A 13,441-nucleotide genomic window follows, 5' to 3' on the forward strand; every position below is an offset into this window, starting at 1 on the left:
CATTTGACTGTAGCCTTGATCAACCCTCCAACTCAGAAATGAGTCATTCTCTTGACTTGGTCTTCACCAAGGACTCTCTCTCTCTGTTGCTGAGTTCTCCCTGTCTGGTCACCTGGTCTCTTTGAGCAGTGCTCACCCTGATCCAGCTTTTCTGTGACTTCCAATCCATCAGCACTAAGAACTTCTCTGCTCACAGCCCTCTCCTCTCTTCCTTTTCTTCCAATGACATGGTTGTTGATTTTCTCAGGCCTTCATTCTCCTCCACCCACATCACTTTTGCCCCCTCTTCCATTTTGAGGTCCACCCTGCCAGTCCCCAGAACTCACTCACCATGACATTGGCTTCCTCTGCTCCTGCTCTCACACTGTGGGGTATCACTAGAAGAAACTCTGTGATCAGGCTGACTTCCTCCCTTACAAATTCATTCTCTGGCGTCTTACTTGTTAAACAACTCTACTTCTCCAACTTAAATGGATCCCACATTAACAATCCCAGACACCTTTCCACCACCTTTGACTCACTCCTCAAGCCCTCCCCTTCTCTTGCCTTCTCTCCACACAGGATCTCACCAATTTCTTCCAGGAAAAACTGGCAAAAGATGACACGTCCTTCACACTGCCCTCCCCTTCTTACAACTTTTACCTCCCTTCTCCCATCACAGGCACAAAGTTTCTTGTCTGCTCTCCTCCTCTAACCCCTGTACTTGCCCCAGTGACTCCATTCCAAATCATTTCCTGGTCTACTTCATGCTCACTCTCATCTCCCCTTACTCTTCTTAACTTCTCACTCTCTTCTGGTTCTTTCCCTTCACAACGCAAGTGTGCTTTAGTTTCTCCTATCTTAAAAAAATCATCTTGTTCCTGCTTGCCTCTCCAACTACCACTCCTTCTCCCTGTCGTCTCTAAAAGCTCATTGAATACGCAGTCTACAATCACCGTCCAGAGTTCCTCTCCTCCAATTCCATCCTAGACCCTCTCCAAATCTGGCTTCTGCCTCTTGCACTCTGCTGAAACTGCTCTTGACAAAGTCTCTAATGACCTCTTCCTAGTTAAAGTTAAAACCAGTACAGCATCCTCATCCTCCCTGACCCGTCAGCTGCCTTCAACACCATTGATCATGCTCTTCTTCTTGAAATCTTAGCTTCCATGACTCTGCTCTCCTGGTTTTTCTCCTCTCTGATCACTCCTTCAGTGTGTCCTTTGGAGATTCTTTTCAAACACCCCCCCGGCCCCGCCACCAGTGTTCTGTGGGATTCCACAAGTCTCTATCTCTCAAGTAATTGGTCCCCTTCTCTTCTCCCTTAACAGCTTACCTCTGGATAATCTCACTTATAAACACAAACTGATGGCTCACAGACCTCTCTACAGCAGACTTGTCTCCTATCCAATCTAAAACTTCAGCCTCTCTCTCTGAAATTCTCATGGATGTCCACTCATCCATTCAACATGGCTAAAACACTTCTCCTAATCTTCCCCTCCCTCCAAGTCCTCCTTGCTACCTCATTTCTTGATCACTGCGGACAGTACCATCATCCTGCCTGTCACTCAGCCCATAACCTCTCTTCTAGGTCCTCACATCCAGATTATGTCTAAATCTTGCAGATTCTTTCTGCATAACTTTTCTAAGATAGAGTCTCTGCAGTCCATCTGCACAGCTAAAATTCTTGTCCATGCTCTCATCGTCTCATGTCTCAATTACTGCAACATCCTTTTCTCTGGCCTTGACAAATGCAATCTTGCCCCACTGATATCCATTCAGGGTCCTGCTACAAAGATAATTTTCCTAGACCATGGCTTTGACCATATCTCCCCTCTCTTTGCAACCCTTCACCAGCTTCCCCTTCTCTATTGCATCAAACATAAGCTATCCACCTAGCGTCTTTTATATGTTGTAGAGCTGTCAGTGTTTGCCTCCAATCAGTCCATGATGCCAATTTCCATTGCCCAGTTAAAATTTCAAACAAGCACCTTTGTGCTTTCTCTCATGCTGCCCCTCACACTTGGGAGGTGCTTAACCCTTTATTATGCACCCTGGGACCAGCTTTCTGGCACTGAGTTAAGAGTTCAGAACATGATACCTATCAAGGACAAAAAACTTACATCTGCTGACTGTACCATCAAAGTCCATATTAAGGTAGGTTTATTGCCATATCTACCATTCTACTGAGAAAACACCTGTTCAACAACACCAAGGAGAAAGCCTCTATAAACAGGGAAATACATAAATATCCTGGGACTTTACCAAACAATCAAGTGATTACCCTTCTAATGTTCATGTAAATCTGTTACCCCAGATGTTATTCATATCTAGTATGTAGATTTATACAAAATAACACATGTCATAGAATCATAGAATACCAGGGTTGGAAGGGACCTCAGGAGGTCATCTAGTCCAACCCCCTGCTCAAAGCAGGACCAATCCCCAACTAAATCATCCCAGCCAGGGCTTTGTCAAGTCTGACCTTAAAAATAGCTAAGGAAGGAGATTCCGCCACCTCCCTAGGTAACGCATTCCAGTGTTTCACCACCCTCCTAGTGAAAAAGTTTTTCCCAATATCCAACCTAAATCTCCCCCACTGCAACTTGAGACCATTACTCCTTGTTCTGTCATCTGCTACCACTGAAAACAGTCTAGAGCCATCCTCTTTGGAACCCCCTTTCAGGTAGTTGAAAGCAGCTATCAAATCCCCCCTCATTCTTCTCTTCCGCAGACTAAACAATCCCAGTTCCCTCAGCCTCTCCTCATAAGTCATGTGTTCCAGTCCCCTAATCATTTTTGTTGCCCTCCGCTGGACTCTTTCCAATTTTTCCACATCCTTCTTGTAGTGTGGGGCCCAAAACTGGACACAGTACTCCAGATGAGGCCTCACCAATGTTGAATGAAGGGAAACGATCACGTCCCTCGATCTGCTGGCTATGCCCCTACGTATACATCTCAAAATGCCATTGGCCTTCTTGGCAACAAGGGCACACTGTTGACTCATATCCAGTTTCTCGTCCACTGTAACCCCTAGGTCCTTTTCCGCAGAACTGCTGCTGAGCCATTCGGTTCCTAGTTTGTAGCAGTGCATGGGATTCTTCCGTCCTAAGTGCAGGACTCTGCATTTGTCCTTGTTGAACCTCATCAGATTTCTTTTGGCCCAATCCTCCAATTTGTCTAGGTCCTTCTGTATCCTATCCCTACCCTCCAGTGTATCTACCTCTCCTCCCAGTTTAGTGTCATCTGCAAACTTGCTGAGGGTGCAATCCACACCATCCTCCAGATCGTTTATGAAGATATTGAACAAAACCGGCCCCAGGACCGACCCTTGGGGCTCTCCACTTGATATCGGCTGCCAACTAGACATGGAGCCATTGATCACTACCCGTTGAGCCCAACAATCTAGCCAACTTTCTATCCATCTTATAGTCCATTTGTCCAGCCCATACTTCTTTAACTTGCTGGCAAGAATACTGTGGGAGACCGTGTCAAAAGCTTTGCTAAAGTCAAGGAACAACACATCCACCGCTTTCCCCTCATCCACAGAGCCAGTTATCTCATCATAGAAGGCAATTAGATTAGTCAGGCATGACTTGCCCTTGGTGAATCCATGCTGATTGTTCCTGATCACTTTCCTCTCCTCTAAGTGCTTCAGAATTGATTCCTTGAGGACCTGCTCCATGATTTTTCCAGGGACTGAGATGAGGCTGACTGGCCTGTAGTTCCCAGGATCCTCCTTCTTCCCTTTTTTAAAGATTGGCACTACATTAGCCTTTTTCCAGTCGTCTGGGACTTCCCCCGATCACCATGAGTTTTCAAAGATAATGGCCAATGGCTCTGCAATCACACCCGCCAACTCCTTTAGCACTCTCGGATGCAGCGCATCCGGCCCCGTGGACTTGTGCTCGTCCAGTTTTTCTAAATAGTCCCAAACCACTTCTTTCTCCACAGAGGGCTGGTCACCTCCTCCCCATGCTGTGTTGCCCAGTGCAGTAGTCTGGGAGCTGACCTTGTTCGTGAAGACAGAGGCAAAAAAAGCATAGTGTACATTAGCTTTTTCCACATCCTCTGTCACTAGGTTGCCTCCCTCATTCAGTAAGGAGCCCACACTTTCCTTGACTTTAAGGGAAAGTTTATTATGTAGAATTTGTAATTACTTTTAAATATTATTAAATTGTAAAAATAAAACTAAACATTTATGTACAGTGAGCACATTAGCTAACAAAATGTAACTCCTGTTTTCTGATATAACATACAGTGCTTTCTGAGTCCCATGTAACTATTTTCATTTATCTTGAATACATAAAATTTAAATCTAAAATGTTCATTCAAACTGTCACAGCCAGGCAGCCTTGTAAGTGCTGAGTTGCATTTCATGTTGGGAGAACTAAAATTTGGCCTATCGTTTTCTTTATATCCCTGTTTGCAAAGTTGGAATCCTTTATACATATGGAGGGGTAGAGGGTAGGTTTCAAACATAATGCTTTTATAAAGAAAATTTCAGTATTGCATCACAGCTCTGTGTAATTAAATCTATAGTGGCAAGCCAGTAGGCCAGCTCTGAACACAATCAATAGCAAAAGTCCTACTGACTTTAAAGAACTGTTCCCCCTGTACTGTTTATACACGCAAGGCCCAATCCTGAACCCATTAAGAAACCAGATTTTAATTTAAAGTTTCAAACTTTTAATCTGTCACATTATGATGGTTTAATTGTAACAAAAGAAAAAAATTGAAGGTACGTTTGTAAGATGATCAGACTTACCAACCAGGGAAGCTTCTTTTACAGCAGTATAAATGGAATACAGTAGCAGCTACCCGGCACCTACCTCTGAGTTACTGCTGCGCTTACTCCACCTGCTGGAGAAAGTCCAGAATAACAAGATAAAATGGAATTTCCTTCCAGGGTAGCTGTGGCTGGATTGAATGAGTCTGTGTATCAGCATGTGTATGCAAGTGATATACAAAAAATATATTCTATCATATTGTGAGAATCTGCTTCCCAAGATATATAGGTAGTAAATCACAGATACATGTATTCTGCGAAGGGGACCCAACATTCAACACCATGCAGTTCCACCAGCACTAGTAACAGCAAAAGTACTATGGCAAACGAGGTACATGCCTTTGTCCACTGTGTCGCCTAGCCATGGCTCAAAGCAAACCTAGGTAAGGCAGTGGTAAAGACGCCAAAGCCCTGTCTACACTACAGCTTCCAATCTCGCTGTTATCAGTGGAATTGCACCCGTGGTGAAGTAAAGGGCTTATTTTTGCCAGTGAACGTGCAGTAAGAGACCAAACTATAAACTGAATTAACAGTAACAGGGCCCACCTTAATTCTGCTGTGATTCCCTCACAATCCACCACAAGAGTCCCATAAATCTCTGCACATAACAACTGTCCAACTTTCCCTCATCCACCTGCCATCTAGTGGGTGAGAAAGCAGTGGGACCAATGATATGATGCACTGCCTTGTGGATTTATCATTTTTATAAAGATATTATCACCTGAAGTATCAGCAATTCCAGGATAAAACTTAGACAAAAACCATAATCCTTTGATCAACTCTCCCTCACATACACACAAAGCTCAGCTGGCTCTAGTCTCATACCAGCCTCATTTTCAGTCATTCTGAAGATGAGCACGTTGTAGTGATTCTCTGAGATATGCTCAGGAACAAACAAGTGGGTAATATCTTTAGACAATCTAATGAAGGGGGAGACAAACCCCTATACACATCCACCCTTGCAGGAACAGCAGCAATGTTGACTCACCAGAACATTGCTATTTTTTATATTGTCTTTTTAATTATATAAAATGTTGCAGTGTTTATATCCAAACAACCATGTCCTCTCCCAATTCCATCTCCTAGCCACCCTTGTCCATATACTGCTTCAGACATATTTTCATCAGTGACCTGTTTAATATTATTAAGTGGATTCTTCTCCTTTGTGCAGTCAGGCTCAGGACCCTGGAAGAATCACCAGGGAGGATCCCCCCACCTTCTGGTTACTTTTCTAGGGCCTTCTACCCAAATCATGTATTGATTTGGAATATTTGATAGCAGCCCAGTGTCCCCCATTGCTTGTCATTAGCATTTGTCTATGAGGAAGTCAGTGCTCCATACATGTCAGGATTGTTTCTGTACTTCGGACAAGCAGGCTGGCATTATATTCTCAATTAAGGCAAACAGGCCAGGTGGCTCTCTGCTGCAGGAGATAGTTCTGGTGCCGACCAGGTTTTCTTGGCAAGATCATCTGCCAGGCCCTGATAGCAGGTGCATTTTTGCAGGTAACTATCTGGACGTCTTTGAATCATGGATAAACCTTTCCTCATCAGTGAGTATTTTGCCCGAGAAGGGCCTGCATGACTTTGCCTGGTGGTGGTGGTTATGAGGTGGACAGTGCTGGTGGCTGTGATGTCTATTGCTCAGAGGCTGCTGTCACTGATGGAAAGAAGAAAGCAGGAGGATAATGCACTGAAATCAAAATCCCTGATGTTTTGTAACCAGTGTGAACACAGAAAAATCATTCTGTCTAGTATGTTTTCCTACCACGCTCATCACCATAGTATCTGAGAGCCTGCACAAAAGGAGATGAGTCCGCTGGAGGGTTATTCTAAGAAAGGTTAGGCCCAAGCTGCAACTCATCTTTGCTCCTTTTGTACCTCTGAGTCCCTCACTCTGTTAAAGTTATCACAGTAATGCCAACCAAATAAAAACCTTTCAATTGCTCCAATAGCAGAGAACACCAACACAGCTTTGTTTATCTGCGTAGCTACTTGTCACTGACTATCATTAAAAAAAAAAGTGTTGATGGAATTTGGAGGATCAGAGCCAGAACAACAAAAAGGAGCCACACAAGGAACTAGTACTGCCCATCCATAGATTCTGGGCCATAGGTCTCTTACATGCAGCATACAAGCACTGGCAAAATGACATTAGAACTATCTTTAGAAAGAATATGGAAAGTGTGCACTGAAAATCTACCTCTCTCCTCTCCACCATGTGCTGTTGAGACATGAGCAAGAGGAGACACAATACCTCTGTGTCCTTCCGTCTTATCTGGGAAACACCAGGCTTAGCAAATTAGATCCTTGAACACAGAACACGTTCTTATCATGGTGAAGATCTTTTAAGCTTGATAGTTGTCTGTTTGACAGGAAAGACAGTCTAACTGCTGGCAGCTACTTTGTACACACAGTACCTGCAGTGAATTAGGTCACATGAGATTAATTTCTGGCATCAGAGTAAAAACATAACTCCGCTCACGGGATATAAATATCTCATTCTGATTAGAAAAATGTCTGCATATAGAGCTTATTCTGATGCATTTCTGCCATTGTAATAAAATACCTTAAAAACAGAAGCCAATAATGTACCAAAAAGGGACTTGTTCACATGGGGCATGCGCAAAGCTAGGATTCTACTGGAATAACATTACAGCATTACATTCTATCTCCACAAACCCTAGATGATGTGGCTACAATTCTTGTCAAGCAGACTACAGGGCATATGGCAAAGGCACTTTAAACAAATACAACCATTTAGTTTCAAAACTGAAACACCCTGATCTGGATTCTCTTCAACCACCAATAAGGAAATAATGGATCCAAGGCACACAAGTATTCTCCTGTTTGGAGATGTTCTACGAGAAAGAAAAAGAACTCGAATCTCTGACCAAATCTGTTCCGCAAACTTTGACTATTTGAAAGCATTTTAACCTTGAAAGTCCAAAGACAAAATCAGTGACCTTCAGATCACTGAGATCAGCATAAGGATTAATAAAGGAGGTACAGCTGGTAATTTACTCATGCTGAGACATTCCCAACCTGTCCCTCTCTCACAGCTCTGTTGTTTACTGCTATTGTTGTCTCTGCATGTTCAGATTTATAAATGAAATTTAAAAATTAAACAAACCAGAAGCTGAAACAATGCACAGGACAGCAGAGCTGAGTCACCCTAAATCTCTGAGACTATTTTTGGTGATGTCTTTGTTTTTGTCGACCTGAACTCATTTTAGGCTTAATTAAGAACTGTTTACATTCAGAGGCCTCCGCATCACTCAGATTAACACAAGAAAACATGCAAGAACCACATTAGACAAATCAACCCAAAACCAGTTCAGTGCTATAAATGCTCTTTGGACTTGGCTTCTTGAATTACCACCAGTTTCAAGTATTCCTAAGGTGCCTAACACCAAATCTCTTCTTACTCAGGGAATCAAACTGTTTTCTGAGCCACTTTTAGCTCCCTTAGCACTGACGATTGTCTCATCCCATCTCATCTTGTCAATGTACAGGGCTAGTCCTGTCCACCCAAGCAGGACTACCTCATTACCCATAGAATCATAGAATATCAGGGTTGGAAGGGACCTCAGGAGGTCATCTAGTCCAACCCCCTGCTCAAAGCAGGACCGATCCCCGACTAAATCATCCCAGCCAGGGCTTTGTCAAGCCTGACCTTAAAAACTTCTAGGGAAAGAGAAAGAAAAGGAGTACTTGTGGCACCTTAGAGACTAACCAATTTATTTGAGCATAAGCTTTCATGAGCTACAGCTCACTTCAATCGGAAGTGAGCTGTAGCTCACAAAAGCTTATGCTCAAATAAATTGGTTAGTCTCTAAGGTGCCACAAGTACTCCTTTTCTTTTTGCGAATACAGACTAACACGGCTGTTACTCTGAAACCTAGGGAAGGAGATTCCACCACCTCCCTAGGTAATGCATTCCAGTGTTTCACCACCCTCCTAGTGAAAAAGTTTTTCCCAATATCCAACCTAAATCTCCCCCACTGCAACTTGAGACCATTACTCCTTGTTCTGTCATCTGCTACCACTGAGAACAGTCTAGAGCCATCCTCTTTGGAACCCCCTTTCAGGTAGCTGAAAGCAGCTATCAAATCCCCCCTCGTTCTTCTCTTCCGCAGACTAAACAATCCCAGTTCCCTCAGCCTCTCCTCATAAGTCATGTGTTCCAGCCCCCTAATCATTTTTGTTGCCCTCCGCTGGACTCTTTCCAATTTTTCCACATCCTTCTTGCAGTGTGGGGCCCAAAACTGGACACGGTACTCCAGATGAGGCCTCACCAATGTTGAATAGAGGGGAACGATCACGTCCCTCGATCTGCTGGCAATGCCCCTACGTATACATCCCAAAATGCCATTGGCCTTCTTGGCAACAAGGGCACACTGTTGACTCATATCCAGCTTCTCGTCCACTGTAACCCATAGGTCCTTTTCTGCAGAACTGCTGCCGAGCCATTCGGTCCCTAGTCTGTAGCAGTGCATGGGATTCTTCCGTTCTAAGTGCAGGACTCTGCACTTGTCCTTGTTGAACCTCATCAGATTTCTTTTGGCCCAATCCTCTAATTTGTCTAGGGCCCTCTGTATCCTATCCCTACCCTCTAGCGTATCTACCTCTCCTCCCAGTTTAGTGTCATCTGCAAACTTGCTGAGGGTGCAATCCACACCCATCCTCCAGATCATTTGTGAAGATATTGAACAAAACTGGCCCATGTGAAATGGTGTCATGTTTGAGGCATTTGTTGACAATGTATGGTTTAAAGCTGTAATTAAGGGAATTGGAATTACAATTTCCCCATTGGATATAAATTTATGATTTGGAGAAACTTTGGCAATGCTGCTTTCTACGTGAACTCTTCATGCTAGTCAGGAAAAATAAAATATTTTCCTTCAGCACTAAATTTACAAATCCTGTCATACAGAGGCCACTACAATTACATTTGCTCTAAGGTTCCCTCACACTTGCAGGTCAGTGCAGGTTTCCTGCTATATTAGAAACCTGCAAATAAACTCTACATTATAGCTTGGACCTTGTAATACACTGAGTGCAGCTGTAGAAATTAATATGTTTAGATCCTTCCACGTAAGCCAAAGAAGTTTGATAAACTTTTACAAACCCAGATATTCTCTGTAGATAAGATGCTAAAACGAATTCCACTAAGGCTGCTTTTGATAGTCCATGTCATCTACATGCGGTGTGACTGAGAAGAGAAATCCACTTTAGGGAAATCTCCCTGCACGTAGAGGGATGCCATTCAGCATTCTCCAACTTCTGAGAAGGCTGCTACCTGTGTGGGGGAAAAAACAGGAGTACTTGTGGCGCCTTAAAGACCAACAAATTTATTAGAGCATAAGCTTCCGTGGGCTACAGCCCACTTCATCGGATGCATTGAATGGAACATATAGTAAGAAGATATATATACACATACAGAGAAGGTGGAATTTCATACAAACTGTAAGAGGCTAATTAAGATCTTGTCCACTGTCTAAATTATCACTACAAAAGCTTTTTTTTCTCCTGCTGATAATAGCTCATCTTAATTAATTAGCCTCTTACAGTTTGTATGGCAAATTCCACCTTTTCTCTGTGTGTGTGTGTATATATATCTTCTTACTATATGTTCCATTCAATGCATCCAATGAAGTGGGCTGTAGCCCATGAAAGCTTATGCTCTAATAAATGTGTTAGTCTCTAAGGTGCCACAAGTACTCCTGTTTTTTTGCAGATACAGACTAATACAGCTGCTACTCTGATACTTGTGTGGGGTGAGTTCTGGGGGAGAGGTGACTTCAGGACTCACAAGCCACAAAGAGCTGTTTTAGATTACTGCTAAGAAATGGATGCAGAAGCAGAGCCACCATCACCCCTGTTTTCTGTTTATTAGAAAACATTTTAGTGCATGTACTCTCTGCACTGTTCCTGACAACTCAGCAGCAGGTGTCATCTGAGGGTTCCTTCACTGCATTAACACAAAAGAACTTGTGCACAATCCCCAGACTGTGAGACAGAGCTACTCTGAGCCAGTATGCCCTGCAGGAGTTCTCCCCAGTGCTGATGGGGTACAGTTACTGCTTCCTTGGCAGGAGAAGCACACATAAGCCTCTTGACTTCATGCACACACAGCCCACTTGATTGATGCCCACAGTGGCAATAATACCTTGGAGGGGAGCAGGGGAATGGAGCATTTTTTACTGCACAGCTGGTATAATGGCTACATTGTGAGATCTTGGGGGAAACAGACAGCTGCCTTCCCACCACATCTTAGCACAAAGGTAGTGTTGTTGCACCTACAGGCTGAAATGCATTGCTCAGCAAGACAGCATTGGCAAGACAGAAAACACCATGAGGTGAGGGGAAAACACTTCCTGGGGTCCCAGAATCATTCATATGTGACTCAAGCGCAACTCAGAAGAATGCTCTTTGGAAACACTCTCCCAAGTTCCTGGAGACAGCTTTTGTCCTCATAGCCCCAGTCATGCTCTCCATCTGGGGATTTTCAGGAGTCCAGTCCCAGCTCCTTTGTGACATGGCAGTCTGGGCTCAGCAGCAGAAACTGGTTGCAGGGCTGTCTTTCTGTCCCACTTCCCCACTGGCCCGGCTTCTAATTTTAGGATTTTTGGCTGGTCCTATCAGTGCTGCTGAGTCAGAAAGAGAAACTGACAAAAAACCAAGACACATCTTTGGGGAGCAACTGACAGTAGTCAGGGAGGGAGGTGTGGGTGCTGCTCTCTGCAGCACCCATGGGCTATAGGGCAGTGATGACCACAGCACTCTCAGCACCAGTCAGTCTCTGTCTGTGAGCTCCCTGAATGGGGAGCCAAGCCACTGCTCCCTGCCCTTGCAAGCATATTGATGGCAGGGGCTAGCAGTGTGTTATTTCCTCCTGCAAGGGAGAGAGATAGGGCTCGCCTGGGAGCTGCCAAGTGCCCTTAGCATGTGGGGCTAGAGGACTCAAGCCCCAAGCAGACACTTTCTTTGCTTGTGCATAAAGTCTGCTCTGCTCAGTGTGTTGCCAGATGAGGAGAGTCGGGAGTGGAGCAGGGAGCACTGATCCCTCTGTTTTCTACCAAGAGCAGTGGGAGGCTGCAGGCAAGACTCTCTTTGCAGATCTGGTTCTGGAGCCTGGCAAGGATTTGAAGAGACTCCTCTAACCAGTAAGGGTAGGAAGGCTGGTTTTAAGACCTGGGTTCAAGCCCTGGCTCTGCCACAGACTCCCTGTGTGACCTTGGGCAAGTCCCTTAGTCTTTCTGAGGCCTGCTCTACACTTAAAAGTTACATCAACAAAGCTACAGTGGCCAGGGATGTGAAAAATCCACAGCCATGAGCACTGTACCTATGGTGACCTAATTCCCAGCATAGAGGCAACTAGGTCAGTGGAAAAATGCCTCCATCACCTTAGCTACTGTGGCTCGGGGAGATGGAGGTCCTCCAGCGATGGAAAATCCCCATACATCACCATAAGCAGCACCACAGGGCCCTGTACAGTAGGCGAGCTATAGCCTGGGGAGACAGCAGGTCCCTAAGGCAGGGGATGAGAGGGAAACATTCATTAGTGATTGTGAGGGTTGAGATACAATAGTGATGGGGCCCTGTGCGGGGGTGTTCACCCACACTTGCCCTGAAAGGGTTAATGCAGATTGAGAAGGGGGCTAATTAACCCAAAAAGCCACAGCTGAGGTCTCGGTGGCTAAGCAATCCCCTGAATGAATGAGGAAGGCCAGCTGAGGAGGAAGGAGCTGGGTTGGAGCTATACAGGCAGGAAATTGGCAGCAGAAAGGGGACTGCAGGGAAGGAGTTTGCAGTCACTCCCTGGGAGAAGGGAGGTGTGTCTGGAGCTAGAGGCAAGTACCCTACAGTTACTCATAAGAGGGGGGAGTTTGGGCTGGCAAATTCAGAGCGGTAGGCAAGGCTCAGGGAAAAAGCTGCAAGGTATGAGGTTGCTCAGACTGGCTGCTAATGAGAGGGCCCCGGAGCCGGGAACCATAGTAGAGGGAGGCCCCAGGTCCCCCTTCCAGCCACTGGAAGAGTGGCACGGTTTCAGCAGTAAAGGGAAGACTGCCATTTCATATGGAGGAACTTTGATACGCCCCCCTGGAAGGGGAAACACATGGTGACTCCACTGGAGGGCCAAGTCACAAAGAAGGAGCTCCTTGAGTGGCAGGCAGCAAGAGGACAATGGGAGAGACATTGCCAGAGGACGGCATAATGCCTGGCCAGAGCTAATCCCCAGGATGGCCAGAAGGAGGCACCACTAGCAGTGAGTCGTGTCCCCCCCATGACAGGCCCATATAGATACCTGTCTCGAAAGAGAGATAACCTGTCAAGGAGCGTGACAACTCACATGCATTGGCTGTCTGTGTTATTCTGCTGTAATTCAGACTCCTGAACCTCACATAGATGGTATTTTCCTAAGATCCCTGGGTTGGTCAGCCCAGCAAGCTAAAAGCACAGTCATCAAATAAACATGCCATCAGGTACAATCACTTCTTCTGATTAATCTACTTGTATTGGAGGTGCCTGAACTGACTTGCCCGCAGCACCGTCCCTCCTTGGTAATGATTCATGGCAAGACTAATATGGAACTCAGGAGGGCATCTCTGCAGCTCCATTAGGTAACATTGCTACTCAAAGCAAGTTGCCTCATTTGAACATTAACATGCAA

The 13,441-nt window shown here is 45.0% G+C and overlaps 1 protein-coding gene across 2 annotated transcripts in view; it reads right to left on the reverse strand.

Moving 5' to 3' along the window:
* Nucleotides 1–13,353, reverse strand: part of SLC43A2 (solute carrier family 43 member 2) — a 75,566-nt gene extending 62,213 nt beyond the window's left edge. The window contains exon 1 of one of the 2 annotated variants that reach the window (XM_073315822.2): nt 13,121–13,353. The gene's annotated coding sequence lies outside the window, so the exon portion shown is untranslated. Of the gene's footprint in view, nt 1–2,869; nt 3,716–13,120 lie in introns of those variants that run through there. The other variant, XM_073315819.1, reaches the window with a different exon arrangement.
* Between the last annotated feature and the right edge of the window lie 88 nt (nt 13,354–13,441).

Source organism: Lepidochelys kempii, chromosome 17 (assembly GCF_965140285.1).
Source record: "Lepidochelys kempii isolate rLepKem1 chromosome 17, rLepKem1.hap1, whole genome shotgun sequence".
In the NCBI taxonomy this organism is placed as follows: Eukaryota; Metazoa; Chordata; order Testudines; family Cheloniidae; genus Lepidochelys; species Lepidochelys kempii.